This window comes from Lepus europaeus, chromosome 3, assembly GCF_033115175.1.
Source record: "Lepus europaeus isolate LE1 chromosome 3, mLepTim1.pri, whole genome shotgun sequence".
In the NCBI taxonomy this organism is placed as follows: domain Eukaryota; kingdom Metazoa; phylum Chordata; class Mammalia; order Lagomorpha; family Leporidae; genus Lepus; species Lepus europaeus.
The window spans coordinates 36,272-49,689 of NC_084829.1; the positions used below are offsets into that span (position 1 = coordinate 36,272).

General features: G+C 56.5%; 1 pseudogene; it reads left to right on the plus strand.

Moving 5' to 3' along the window:
• The first annotated feature begins 801 nt into the window (after positions 1-801).
• On the plus strand, positions 802-13,025 carry LOC133756378 (golgin subfamily A member 2-like; annotated as a pseudogene).
• The last annotated feature ends 393 nt before the right edge of the window (positions 13,026-13,418 follow it).

Consider the following 13,418-nt stretch of genomic DNA (forward strand, 5'->3'; position numbering starts at 1 on the left):
TGCTCACCGGTAACCGGAAGGCCCCGCAGCAGCTGCGGCCGGGTCCTGCTCAGCCCTGGAGGGAAGTGTGGGAGAGGCTAAGGCCCGGGAGCTGCTCTGAGGGGAAAGGGGGCCTTGGGGGCGCGGGAGGAGGAGCCGCCGGGACCCGGGAGCACCCCACCGGATCCAGCTGGGCGGGGACACGCGCTTTCGGGATCAGCATGGGGCCCTCGAGGAAGGGCTGGGTGTGAGCGGGGCAGGGTCTGGAGGACGGGAAGGGGTCCCCGAGGGGTTTTCTGAAACGAGAACGTCTGGGGCACATCTGGGAGGATCAGACAGGGGTCGTGAACTGATGCGGTGTCCCCTGCTCTGCGCTCTGCGCTCCGCGCCCACCTCCTGAGCCCTGGGGTCCGAGGGCCCCGGTTCGGGGGCGCCTGTGGAGAAAGGGGGTCCAGGGCGCGGGCCGAAGAGCGGCCTCTGGGGTCCGCAGACTAACTAGAATTCTGAGGGACGCATGAGAGGGCTCCCAGAAAGCTGCGCGCGCACCCAAGGGAAATCGCCCCGCCCCCCGAGTGGGCGGTGACAGAGCTGCACGCGCAGCTCCCATTTCGACGCCCCCAACAAGCAGTGACCTGACCACGCCCCTCTTTGTTTCGTCTTTCTCACTGACCAATGGGCTTGAAGTGTGGCGACCACGCCCACCCAGCCCCGCCTAGTTCTGCCCTGAACCTGCATCTCCTGGCTCAGTAACACATCTGCGCGGTAGCTGCCGGGAGCAATTCGCATTGGTTACCGGGATCGTGGTGATGTGCCCCCCCCCCCCCGCCCCACCCTGCGATGTCGGAGGAAACCCGACAGAGCAAACTGGCTGCAGCCAAGAGAAAGGTAAAACGTCGAGGTCGCGCCCCCCGGCCCAGCCCACTGCCCCTCTGACGGCCGGTCCGTGGCCGGGGTCTGTGTGGCTCCTCAGTCACTTGGGTCGAGCCCCTCGGCGCCCCTTGGCTTCCTCCACCCAGGTCCTCTCAGCCAGCCCCGCCCCCTCAGCACCCAGCCCTGCCCTCGCTTGTTGCCCCTGGGTGACTTTGGGCCATTGGCTCCCGGGGCTGCTCGGCCCAGCCTCAGACCTCGCCTCCGGCCTCCTGACGCCGGACCTCCTTGGGGTCCGTGGGCTCAGTCTCCAAGGACTTGGGGCCCTGCACACCCCCCCCCCCCCCCGCACAGAGCGACGACTCGGGGCATGGGTAGGGCAGAGTGGGATGCAGTTAGGCCAAATCCCCTGGGGACTGTCATTATCTCCAGCTCGGGCTTTGATCTCCCGGCCCTGTCCCCTAAGAGGCCTCACCCCTTTCTGCTTCCTCCTGCAAGGGGACTGGGGACTTGGGGACCCTCTTCCTCAGCTCGCACACTGACAGTGTGAGATGTGTCCTGTTCCCCGGGGAGCTGGAAGTGTGGGCAGTGTTTCTAGGTGACCGCGGGAAAACTGGTTTGGTTTTCCCCCAGGTTTCTACTCTCAAGAGACTTATTTGGGGGGGTAGGTGAGTTCTCAGGCTCACATTCAATTTCCCTGACCCTGGGAGCAGAGTGCCCCACAGTCAGGCTCTCTGGAGTGACAGCTGTGTGACAGTCTGTGGAACAGACCTTGGGAGACTAAACTTCATAGCCTGAACCCTCCCCAGGGGAGTTTTTGAAGCTGGGTGAGGGCATTGCCACAGAGGAGCAAGGGAGCAGCTTGGTGAGGCCGCCCTGGGGCTTGGGTCGGAACCTGTCATGAGGTCATAATGGGCCTTTTGCTGGAATAATGCCTGGGTTCTATTCTTTCTCCTCGGTTTCCAGGGTTCCTTGGGAAGACCCTCGAAGTTCTGTGAGGTTCTGATATGGAAGAAAGGACCCAATGTCTTGTTTCCAAACCACACAAAGTACAATTCCTGACTACGTAATGTTTAATCTTCTACCTCTACCTCTGGTTTTGCCCATGGCAGCTGCAGATTCTTGGCAGAACCCCAGAAATGAGAGTTGGAAACTGGTTTTAAATTCCATCATTCCTATTTATTGAAGCCATGTTGTCAGTTCTTCAGACATTAACTGATCGTTCCAGCCCCTTGAAGGGTTGTTGTTGGCATAAAGTCAGATGGTGGACATGAGAGTGTTTTGTGAACACTGTAAGTAGGATGTGACCACAGGGGCTTAGGGCATCCAGAGTCTTAACTGCTTTTCCTTTCCACAGTTAAGAGAGTATCAGCAGAAGAACAGGCCTGGTGGTCCTGCAGGAGGAAAAAAGAAAAAAAACCTTAAAAATGGCAGTAGCCCTGAGACAACCACTTCTGAGGGTTGTCACTCAACTGGGATGTGAGTCTTGGCTGGCCAGGTTCCTGGGGATTAGGAGACTAAGGAGCAATAGGGGATGGGGGGTTGGGGATCCAGAGGACAATGGAAGATGGTGGAAGGGAGTGTTAGAAACTGGTCAAGAATTCTGGGTTTGAATCCTCCCTTTCCTTCTGCTAGGGATATGATGTAAGGCAAATTGTTTAAGCTTTCTGGGCCTCTCTTTCCACATCTGTAAAATAGATAGGGCTGATGTTTTACTTACAAAGTTTGAGAGTTTTTGCTCTTCTCATGTTAATCCAGGATACAGGGTCTTGAAACCATTCATAGTCGCTGGTATTTGCTACTTCCTCATCCCTGGCCTCAGGAAAAGCCAGGCCAGAGAGAGCAGCCCCGGCCATCGGGCTGTCCCCTTAGGAAGCCCCAGGCAGTGGGATTTGGCCTTGGTCTGGGTGACCTCAGAAAAGTCACAGCCTCCCCTGGGCTTCAGTTTCAGGCTGTCAGATATTATTGGATTTGAACAGTGTCTTCTAATTGTTGAGCTGTAGCCTCCCTTGTTCAAGTGAACTCTCATGCAGAAGTCTGGTTTTAACATGGAGAGTGGGGGTCATGTCTAGGGGAGGGTCTGAGAGCCATGCTGGTCAGTGACTGTGCTTCATGTGACTCTGGGGCCTGGGGACTTTTCCCTCTGTCTGGCAAGGCAGCAATGGCCAGTCTGAGAGGATGGCCTGGGGGACCATGGTGTGGCTCTCTGCTCTGCCTCAGCCTCCATTTCCTGACTGCACCTCTTCCTTCCCCGATGTCCTCGCCTCTCTCTAAGCCACGTCTCTGTGTCTTCCCCGCCCTTGTTTTTCCCTTTTTGCCGCCTCTAGATGCAGGACATATGGAAGGTGCTGGTGTCTGACCTTAACCATTCTGATGGGGTAGCACTGCCCCATAGGACAAGTGGAAGGGGAGGCAGTGCCGAGGCCCCCTCTCTGGCTTGCTGCCTCCCAGGTGTGCATGTCCCTGAGGCTTGTCTCATTTGGGGGAGCCTCTGCCTCTGGCTTGTTTTATGTTGCTGCCATTAACCCTTGGCCTGCTTATGTCTGCTTCCTCCCCTGCTTGGTTAATTGAATTTTCCCTCCCCTAGTGTCTTTTATCATCTTGGAGAGGGTAAGTCACACTTCAAAGATTTGGTAATTTGAGAATAACTTTTAGAGCAGGTCTGTGGGGTTTTGGGCTTTTGAATGCCCAGTGCGGTTAGACTAGGAGAGATTTGAAAAAAATACAAACTCAGTTAAGTCTTGCCCTCTGGGCAACTAGATCAGATGGAAGTTAGTGATTTTTTAAATTAATTCCATTTTGGTTTGAGAGTGAGAAGGTAGAATTAAGAGAAAATGAATTGGCTTTATAATAGCAAGGTTAGCTTTTCAGAGGAACTAACCGGCAAGGATGTGAGGCTACCCAGACAGACCAGTGCTAGGACACTCTGCCTGCCCCTCGTCTCTTTGACAAATCAGATGGGATGCTCAACCGTGTTCACTGGACCCGTGTATGGCAAAGGCATTGGCTGCACAGTGGTGGAAGTAGAACAAGACAGGAGACACTGTGGGGGTGACAGAGTCCTCTGAGAGGGGCAGGGGAAGGTGGCAATAGGCCAGCTGCATGGGTAGGCAGGGAACGTGGGTTACAAATGGACTCATGGCTGGAGGAGGTGGTGTTTGAGGCCAGTGTGAAGATTAAAGGTGGGTAACATTCATCCATGTGGTGAGTGGGGGAGGCAGAGGGAGCAATGAGGTCATAGGTGGCATCGTGAGGTCATAGAACACCTTTCAGGGATGCAGGGAGCCTGGGGTGGGGGAGGGGCAGGGCAAAGGCACACAGGGCTAGGTAGGCCATAACCTGAAGATGATGTTAGCACTTCCTGTCTAACTGTCCCGGGGCCTTCAGCCAAGCCAGTATGGCAGGGCTGATCCAGAGATGGGCCTGGGGTAAGGGACAGGTGGCTGGTCAATCATCACAGCTGCTCCCACCCATTTGTGACTCTATCGCCTCAGAGGAGACACCAAGTGGCATAGTCTGGGCAGGGCACAAGCACAGAGAAGTCCTGACAGCTGTGTATATGGCTTATAGGAGCCATCACCGTGTCTCCCTGGGTTTGCATGAGCAGGAAGGTGGAGTCAGGAACTGGAGCGAGGCATCAGACTCAGGCACTCTGAAGTGAGGTGTAGGCTTCTCATCTGGCATCCTGACTAAGCTCTCACCTTAAGACTTAAAGTTGAGAACTTGGTTTTTCACAATAATCACAATACATAGATTCAATTTTTATTTACTTATTTATTTATTTGAAAAGCAGAGTTACAGAGAAGCAGAGACAGAGAGACAGAGACAGAGAGACAGAGAAGAAGAGAGAGATGTTTCATCCACTGGTCCAATCTCCAAATGGCTGTGCCAGTCAGAGCTAGGCTGATCTGAAGCCAGGAGCCTGGAGCTTCCTCCAGGTCTCCCACGTGGGTGCAGGGGCCCAAGGACCTGGGCCACCATCTGCTCCCTTCCCAGGCCATAGCAGAGAGCTGGATCGGAAGAGGAGCAGCCGAGACTTGAACTGGTGCCCATATGGGATGCTGGCACTGCAGGCAGTGGCTTTAGCTGCTAAACCACACCACTGGTATTGTTCCCTGACAGGTGCCCAAAGACCGCACTGTTCCTGCACCACCCTCTGCTGATGCCGCCGTGTTACCTGGTCATGTAGCATCCCCTGGCGCTAGTCTAACTAGCATGGCACCAACTCAGGTTTGTGCCTCTGTCCTTGTGCCTGTTACCCCTGTATGCTTGCACCATCTTCCTTCCCAGAGGACTGCGCCTGCTGTGCATTCTCTTCTCCTTTCTTCCGGCAGCTTGGGTCCCAGTGCCAGGCACCCTTCCTGGCACTGGGCTGGGGGAGGCCAACACTGGACTTGCTCTTGAGCTTGTGGCAGTGGCAGGTTGCTGGAAGGAGCTGGGCTCCTGCCACCCCTGGGTGGTTCTTACTGGAAATCAGGTGATCACTGTCTCTTTCTTCTCCCTCAGAACCATGATGCTGACCATGGCCCTGTTCTCATAGATGAGACCAAGTGGGTGTCTTCCTGTGTGGGCAGCAGTCCCTAAGCCATGGGGGTGAGGGCAGGCCACGGCCTGAGGACCTCTTTTACATCAAGCCCCTGTATCCCAGTCCTCTGTGTGTCTATCCCTAGGACTTTGTCCTCCACAGAGAGCCTGTGTCAACTTGCTCAGCAGCTCAATAGTCTTGTGTCCGAGGTACCCCAGAAACTGGGACTCAGGAAGGGAGGAGAGAGAGAAAAGGACAGAAATGGAGGCTGGGATTGCTGAGAGTGGGGAGATCCTGGGACAGACTGACCTGCTGGGCAATGTTGGGCATGCTGGGTGACAGCTTCTTCTTGGAAGTCATGCAAATGGAGGACGTGGCCATAACTCTGACTTTTTTTTTTTTTTTTTTTTTTTTTTGGCTCAGGCAGCATAGGAAGAGCAGCATTTGGGAAGGGAGGGGAATGGTGATGAGACCCATGAGAAGTTGGCATAGAGGGTTATGGGAGGAAGAGGCCAAGCTGGGCAGAAGAGTTTGCCAGGTGGTGGGGGAGGAGAAGCAGTCTGAGGGTAGGGGCTTGGTGGTGGAGGGCATAGCATCTCCATGGGAGCTCTTGTATCTTCTAGTCAACCGTCCTACCTCAATGGAGAGAGCCAGCCGCCCCTCTCCTCCCGCAATGGGGGCTGTCTCCAGCTGAGACAGTCCATGACCCCAGCCCTAATGACTGCTCTCTCTACCTCTCTCCTAACCCTCCTACAACTCCTGCTCTCTACATGTGCCTCAGAGCCAGTACCAAGAGCTGGCAGTAGCCCTGGACTCCAGCTATCTAACAAACAAACAACTCAGTAACACCATAGAGGAATTGGTAAGAGCCCAGTGGGGTCCCCTGATTCCATGCTGTCCCCCCTGGGCTTCCATTTCCCCATGGGGCTCTGAAGAAAGGGGCTAGGGGCCCCTGGTGTGACGGAGAGTGAGGTGCTGTGTGGGCCAGGTCTCAGCTGGAGGGACCCCAGAGCATGGAGCATACAGCATGGCTCGTGTCCTGTCGTTGCCCTCTCTACCTCCTCTCTTCTCCAGACACCCTTGCTTGCATCCTGGCTACACTGGCCCTGAGATTGTGGCCTCTCAGGGCAGCGCTGGCCATGAGCCTCGTGTTCCCACCCTGACTCAGGCCCTGACTTGAGCTTTGGGTTTGGACAAGTGCCTATCCGCCCTGGGCTTGAGTTTCCCAAGGAGGTGGAAATGGCGGTTGTCAAAGGTCTCTTTTTTAGCTCTAAGAATCCAAGATTTCCAGGCTCCCTGGGATTTAAACCTCAGGGAGAGAAGGGATCTTACCTGTGCTTTTCATTCCTGTATCCCTGCTGTTAAGAGCAGCCCCAACCCCTATGTAGCACGTGCTGAAAAGTCAAAGGATGCGTGCACCCCTGTAAATCCAAACCTAGCAGAAGGCCCACCTTTTCTCACATTCCATTTCTGGAGGCTCACCTTACTGTCCCCTAAGGAGAATCCCAATTCACATGCGGTGGTGAGTGGGGGTGGGTGTGCAGTGAGCACTGGAGACCAAGTGCTGGGAGAAGGGATGGGGTGCTTGGGCTGGGAAGGCGCAGAAGAGCATGCCAGTTAGCATCCATGGAGGGTGCTGTGTCGGATGGGAAAGGGGCCATAAACCCCAGGGAGAGGAACACGGTGGCTGGGAGTCATTTGACCTCTGTTCTTGCTGAATTGTGGACTGTGTGAATGCTGCACTGTCCCTTCAACAAGTGAACAGAAGATTCAAACACAAACTCGGTTTCCCTCCATGTCTGCGCCCTCATCCCTAGGGGCAGAAATGGGCCCAGAGAATTAGACCAGGATGTTCAGATCTCAGACAAGCACTGCGTTGTGTTCTGTTTTGTGTCACTCGGCAAAGAGGAGGGCGTAGTCACTACCTCCTAGGGTAGCTGTGAGAATAAAATGGGGCTGTTAGCCTGGTGCCAGGTGGAGCACGGGGAAAGGTTTACACAGTGACGCTGGTAACGGCAATGGCAACAGTAGTGCTGCCCACTGTCTCTGAGCCTCCGCTAGCCAGAGCTCCTTCCCTTCCTCTTCTGCCCTTAAGAAGCTCTTAGGAAAAGCCAACGGGACCCTGGGCTTGGCAGTGCCTTGACAGAGAGTGAGGGTGAGCAAGTGTGGCTGTGGCATGGTTCCTGTAGCCACTGTGAGCAGCGCACCAGCTCCATCTTGGTCCTGCCAAGTCCTGACATGGCTTTTCTGTGTTTGCAGCACAACAAGGAGTTGACCAAAGAGCGAGATGCTCTCAAACTGGAGTTATACAAGAACAAGTAAGAAGGGGAAGGTGGGGGGAGGAGTCTGGGGGACCTTAGTACAGGTGATGAGGGTAGGGGTGCAGGTGAGCCTGAGGAAGAAGTGGCTGTACAGGCTGAGACATGTGCAGAGCCAAACTCTGGTACCAGCTGTGCCACCAGCTCATGCTATGGCCTCAGGCAGCTCAGGTCCTCTCTCTGGCCTGCCGTGGGAGTGACCTGATTGCTGGGGACCCCTCCAACGCCAAGGTTCTTGGCAGGTGCAACAAGAAGGTGGGTTGGTCACCAAAGTGGTCCTCTCTGTTTGCTCATTCTTCTCCACCTCTCATCATAGCAAAAACAATGAGGACCTGAAGCAGCAGAACTCTGAGCTCCAAGAGAGGCTTCGAGTCCTCGTGACCAAGAAGACCCTGCAGTTGGGCATGGAGGAGCTGCAGAAGAAGCTGGAAATGTCTGAGCTGCTGCTGCAACAAGTAAGAGGCTGCAGCCCACAGAGCCCCAGCCCTAGCCCCCGGGGCCACCATCCCCAGGGACTGTCAGGGAGGTCCCCAGCCAAGAGCTGGAAATTCTGAATCCTTATTCTGGTCCTGCCCTAGAATCCTCCCAAAATTGCTAGAATTCTGCACAGAGAGCCCCTGCCTAGACCTATAAAATCAGAATCTCAGTGATACAGCTTTTCAAAAATTTGTATTTAAGCATCTCAGTTTCCATTGGAAAGGCAAAGGAAGACAGACAGAGATGGAGAGAGACCTTCCTCCACTAGTTCATCTCCCAAATTCCTGCAACAGCCAGGGCTGGGTCAGGCGGAAGCCAGTTGCTTGAAACTCAATCCAGACCTCCTGTGTGGGTGTCAGGAACCCAGGAGGCTGTCACCTGCTGCTTCCTAAGTTGCACAGTACAGAAAGCTGGGTGAGAAGTGCAGTAACCATGACTGGAGCTAGGCACTCCACTTGGCATGTGGGCATGCCTAGTAGCCACCTACACACTGTACCACACACCCCCCCAAACCATTGTTTTATCCATGCCATTGGTATGGCTAACCTGGGAGCCTGTTTGCTTCCTCCAGGAGCCCCAGCCAACACTTTACCTCCTCTGTGACCCTGAGTCCTGCATTGGCTGTGGGGGCTCTCCAGTTCTCACCTTGTGCTCCCCATTCAGTTCTCTAGTGAGTGGTGTCTCTGATGGTAAGCAGCAGCTTCAGCAGGCCATTGAGGAGCGGGCCCAGCTAGAGAAACACGTGCAACAGGTGAGGCTTGGCTGGAGGAGGGGAGCTGTGGGAGGAGGACTAGAGCCCTAGGTGGCCAGGAGCAGGTGAGGATCCGCAATGCTTCCTCCAAACTTCTGCATCCATTCTTGAAGCTGCTGGAGACGCAGAGACGACTGCAGATGGACAGGGACCAGAATATAGAGGGCCTGGAGGAAGAGCGTGCCATGTAGCAGAAGATGCAGCAGATGTCTGCCAAGGTGAGGCAGGCCCCCGTGGACAGCTCACTTGATCTTTCCGGGTGTCTGTAAATGGGCACAACAAGTGCACCTGCTGTAGCCTGCAGCCAGAGGTGGCTGCGTGTTTGGGTTTTGGGGGCAGTGTTGGTGCAGAGTGAGGCCATGGCACCTGCTCACTGCTCTTTTCCCTGTGCTCTGGGCAGCTCTGCATGCTGAGGGAGGAGAAGGAGTACAGCCTGAGTCAGGTGCGGGAGCTGGAGACCACCTTGGCCGAGCTCAAGAGCCAGATGGGTAAGCAGGGCCAGAGGTGGCCTGGGAGCAGGATGGGTGTCGGGTGCCCCGGCGAGGGGTGTTGTGGCAGAGGGAAGCAGGTCTGTGCCAGGGGATGGCGAGTCTTGTCATCTCTGAGCTTCGGTGACCTCATCTGTAAATAGGGGTGGCATACCCACTGTCCGCCGTGTACAGTCAAGCACTCTGAATGTGGCTTGGAAGAGTAATGACCATCTGAATATGAAAAATTGTTAGCCAAGAAGCCAGCACTGGGTTGGGGGCAAGGAGTTTTCCTGAGGAGCTAAGGACCAAGACAGGAGCTTTTTGAAAACCCAGAGGCTGGGGCCCCTGATGGCTGCTTCCTTTCTCAGCTGAGCCTCCCACCCCGGAGTCCTCAGCGCCCCCCGCGGGGCCGTCGGAGGCGGAACAGCAGTTGCAGGTGGAGGCTGAGCAGCTGCAGAAGGAGCTGGAGAGCCTGGCGGGACAGCTGCAGGCCCAGGTGCAGGACAACGCAGGCCTGAGTCGCCTGAACCAGCGGCAGGAACAGCGGCTGCTGCAGCTGGAGCGGGAGGCAGAGCTGTGGGGCAACCAGGCCGAGGAGCACAAGCAGATCCTGGAACGCATGCAGAGCGACCGCGTGACCATCAGCCATGCGCTCCTGCAGAACGGGGAGCTCAAGGAGCAGCTGGCCGAGCTGCAGGATGGCTTCGTGAGACTGGTGTGTTTGGCCACCCTGGGCAAGGCCTCTGGTACAAACACTTCCCTCTGGGCCTTCACTTCCCTCCCTGTCAAATGGGACGGTGTAGACCTAGGCAGGTGCCCTGTGAGCCAGGACCCTGCTCAAATGTATGTCAGAAGGGAGGAGCTGAGTTTCCAGCCCTCCCGGCACTGTGGGAGGTGGGCACCTGGTGCTGGGATCCGGATGCAGCCGCTTTGGGTGGCAACGGATTGCTTCTCTCTGTGCAGAGCAATGACAACATGCAGCTCACCCTCTCGCTGCAGGCAGAGCAGCACATCAAGAATGATCTGGCCAGGGATCTCGGCAGCTGCAGGAGAAGCTGGGAGAGCTGAAGGAAATGGTAATGCTCAGCCTGACTGTGAAGGACTGGGCCATGAGCACAGGTCACTGGGGAGGGCAGTACTAGGTCCAGGAGGGAGGCCACTCCAGTCTGGAGTGACAGGTGACCTCCATGTCGACTGTCCTGCGAATCTTAGAGCTGGTAGCCCCGGGCTTCTCCAGGGTCTGGACATCATTGTCCTATGAGAGGCGTGTCACCCAGCTCCACTGGTCACTACACAAAGGCTACCCTTTGCTAAGCCTCAGATTCCTGACAAAGGAACTTAGCATTTTTCCCTTATACAGGTGTTGAGGATGAGCTGAGATTGTGCATGTAGAGTATTAGACACGAGTGGGCCCTAAAGATGATGCCTTCTCTGTAGTGTGTGGCCTCAAGTTAAAGTGATGGGAAAGAAGGGGATGAGGTGTGAGGCTGGGTCAGGAGACATGGGCTGTGCCACCCCCTGCAACCAATGGAATCGGTTAGCAAGCCACCACCTGCCCTCATGCTCCCCCCACCAACCTTGGGTCTCCCTGCAGATGTAGCTGAAGATCCAGGAGGCTCAGGGTCTGCAGCAACAGCGCAACCAGTACCTGGTCCACCTGCAGCAGTACGTGTCCGCCTACCAACAGCATGTGGTTGCCTACCAACAGCTGAGCTCGGAGAAGGAAGGGCTGCATAAGCAGATTCTGCTGCAGACACAGCTCATGCACTGGCTGCAGCATGAGGGGGTGCAGGGCAAGGTGGTGGTCCAGGTGGCTCACCAAGAGCTGCAGGAGACCCAGGTGAGGGGCTGGCAAGCATAGGGCGGGGCCTCTGAGTGGGAGGACCTTGCCACCTTTGTGCCTTCTCACTCTTCCTGGCCCCTTAGGAGTGCCTGGAAGCTGCCAGCCAGCAAAATCAGCAGCTGCAAGCTCAGCTGAAGCTCCTGGCCCTCCCTGGAGAGGGTAAGTAAGGCTCCCACGGGGAGAGGACACAGCCTGTGGAGGGAGGAGGGGGTCTTGGCAGCACAGCATTGAGTTCAGAGAGACTCTAAGGATGGCTGAGCCCTCTCCTCTGGGCAGTGGCTGCCCTGAGTCTCCCAGGGAGGGTGGGCGCTAAGGGGGGCCCTGAGCTTTCCTCCCTCCCTCACTGGATCATCGGGGTCCCTCTGGCTGTCCCTCAGGAGGAGATGGGGAGGAGGAAGAGGAGGAAATTCCCCAGGCCAAAGTGCCCATCCTGGAAGACCTGGAGAGCCTAGAGGCTGTGGTAAGCCAGGCTGTGCCCTGTGCCCTCTCCATCCCACCTTTCCCTGCCTCCCTCTGTGATCCCTCCTTCTATCTTGATCCCCCCCCCCACTTTGATTTCTCTTGACCTCACACCTAACCTGGGAGCCAGTGGCCAGATACCATTCCACCTAGGAACAGCAGGTGCACCTGCACACACAAACTCATTCACCTCTTGCCCTTAGGTGACATTTTTTAACGTTGGCTCTTGCCTGAGCTGAGGAAGAGCGGACCCAGCTCTGCGGGCAGCTGAGGGAGCAGAAGGCTCCACTGCCGGCACCTGGCTCTCCTTGCCATGCCATCACAGGGGGAGCCAGAGGAGACATCAGCCGCTGGGACTGGGGGTGACTCTGTGTCTGGGGAGACCCACCAGGCCCTCCAGGGGGCCATGGAGAAGCTGCAGGTGAAGGATTCTCTCCTGCCATTGGCCAGGAAGGGTGGTGGGTGGGGCAAGTGACTGCCAAGCCTTGACCCCATCGTTGTGGCTCCAGCACCGCTTTCTGCAGGTGACGGGGGAGAAAGCAGAGCTGCAAGAGCAAGTAGAGGAGCTAGAACATCGCTGCATCCAGCTCTCTGGAGAGATGGACACCATCGGTGAGCCGGGAGCAGAGGGCCCTGCAGGGGGAGGAGCTGCACTGGGGGTCGGGTGAGCCCTGCCTCTGAGCGCTACCTCGCTGTCCCATCTCTTTGCAGGAGAGTACAGTACCATCTACCAAAACCAGAGGGCAGTGCTGAAGGACTGTCACAGGGAGAAGGAGGAGTACTGGCCCAGGACAAGGAGGACATGAAGGTAGGGGCCCTGGACCCTGCTGCCTCTTGGGGCAGGAGGTGAGGATGAGGGCAGGGGTTCTGAGCACTTCTCCTTCCAGATCAAACTCCTGCAGCTGCAGGAACTGGTGCTGCAGCTTGTGGGTGAGCGCAGCGAGTGGCAGGGCAGAGTCCTGGCTGCCGCCACAGACCGCGCTGACCATCCCACTCCTGGGTCCCCAGCCCTCCAGGAAGCTGCTGACCCTCAGGCTGGTGAGGAGAGTGCCCTGGGGACAGGGAGGGCAGGCAGGAGCAGAGACGCTGGCAGCTTGCTCAGAGCCCTCTCTCTTTCAAAGATCTTGGCAAGGTGAGCCTCGCTGACACCATGGAGCCTGTGCGAGGAGGGGCTGGGGAGGGTTCCTCCACCCAGAACCCCCCTGTGCAGCAGGTCAGGAAGCTGCTACAGGAGATCCAGCACCCCCAGGAGCGCCCAGGCATGAGCACCAACCCCTGCATCCCTTTCTTCTACCGGGCTGAGGAGCATGATGACGTTAAGATCATGATCGTCTAACACCAGATGCCGTCAGCCCGGGGAGCCCCAACCCAATCCTTGCCACTCCACCCCTGCTAGCCACCCTATCCCCTGTCATTCCTTCCCAGTTCCCTGCCCTCCTTAGATAGAACCCCTGATGGGGAGAGAAAGGCCTCTTTAGGCTGCCTCTCTGGAGGAACCCCAGGGGCTCCTGGGGCCTCCTTATTTCCATCTCCATCCTCAGAGGCCATGACCAACATAGGCAGCATTTGTGTGGCCCCCAGAATAGCCAAGACAAGGGGATGCTCATCTCCTTGGGCAAGTCAGCCAGGCAGTTTTCATCGCCCCTCTTGGGGCTAACTGTAGGCCTGCCAAGGGCATAATCTTGCCGGAAACATCACGTGGGGGCATCAGCAGGCAAGACATGAGCAG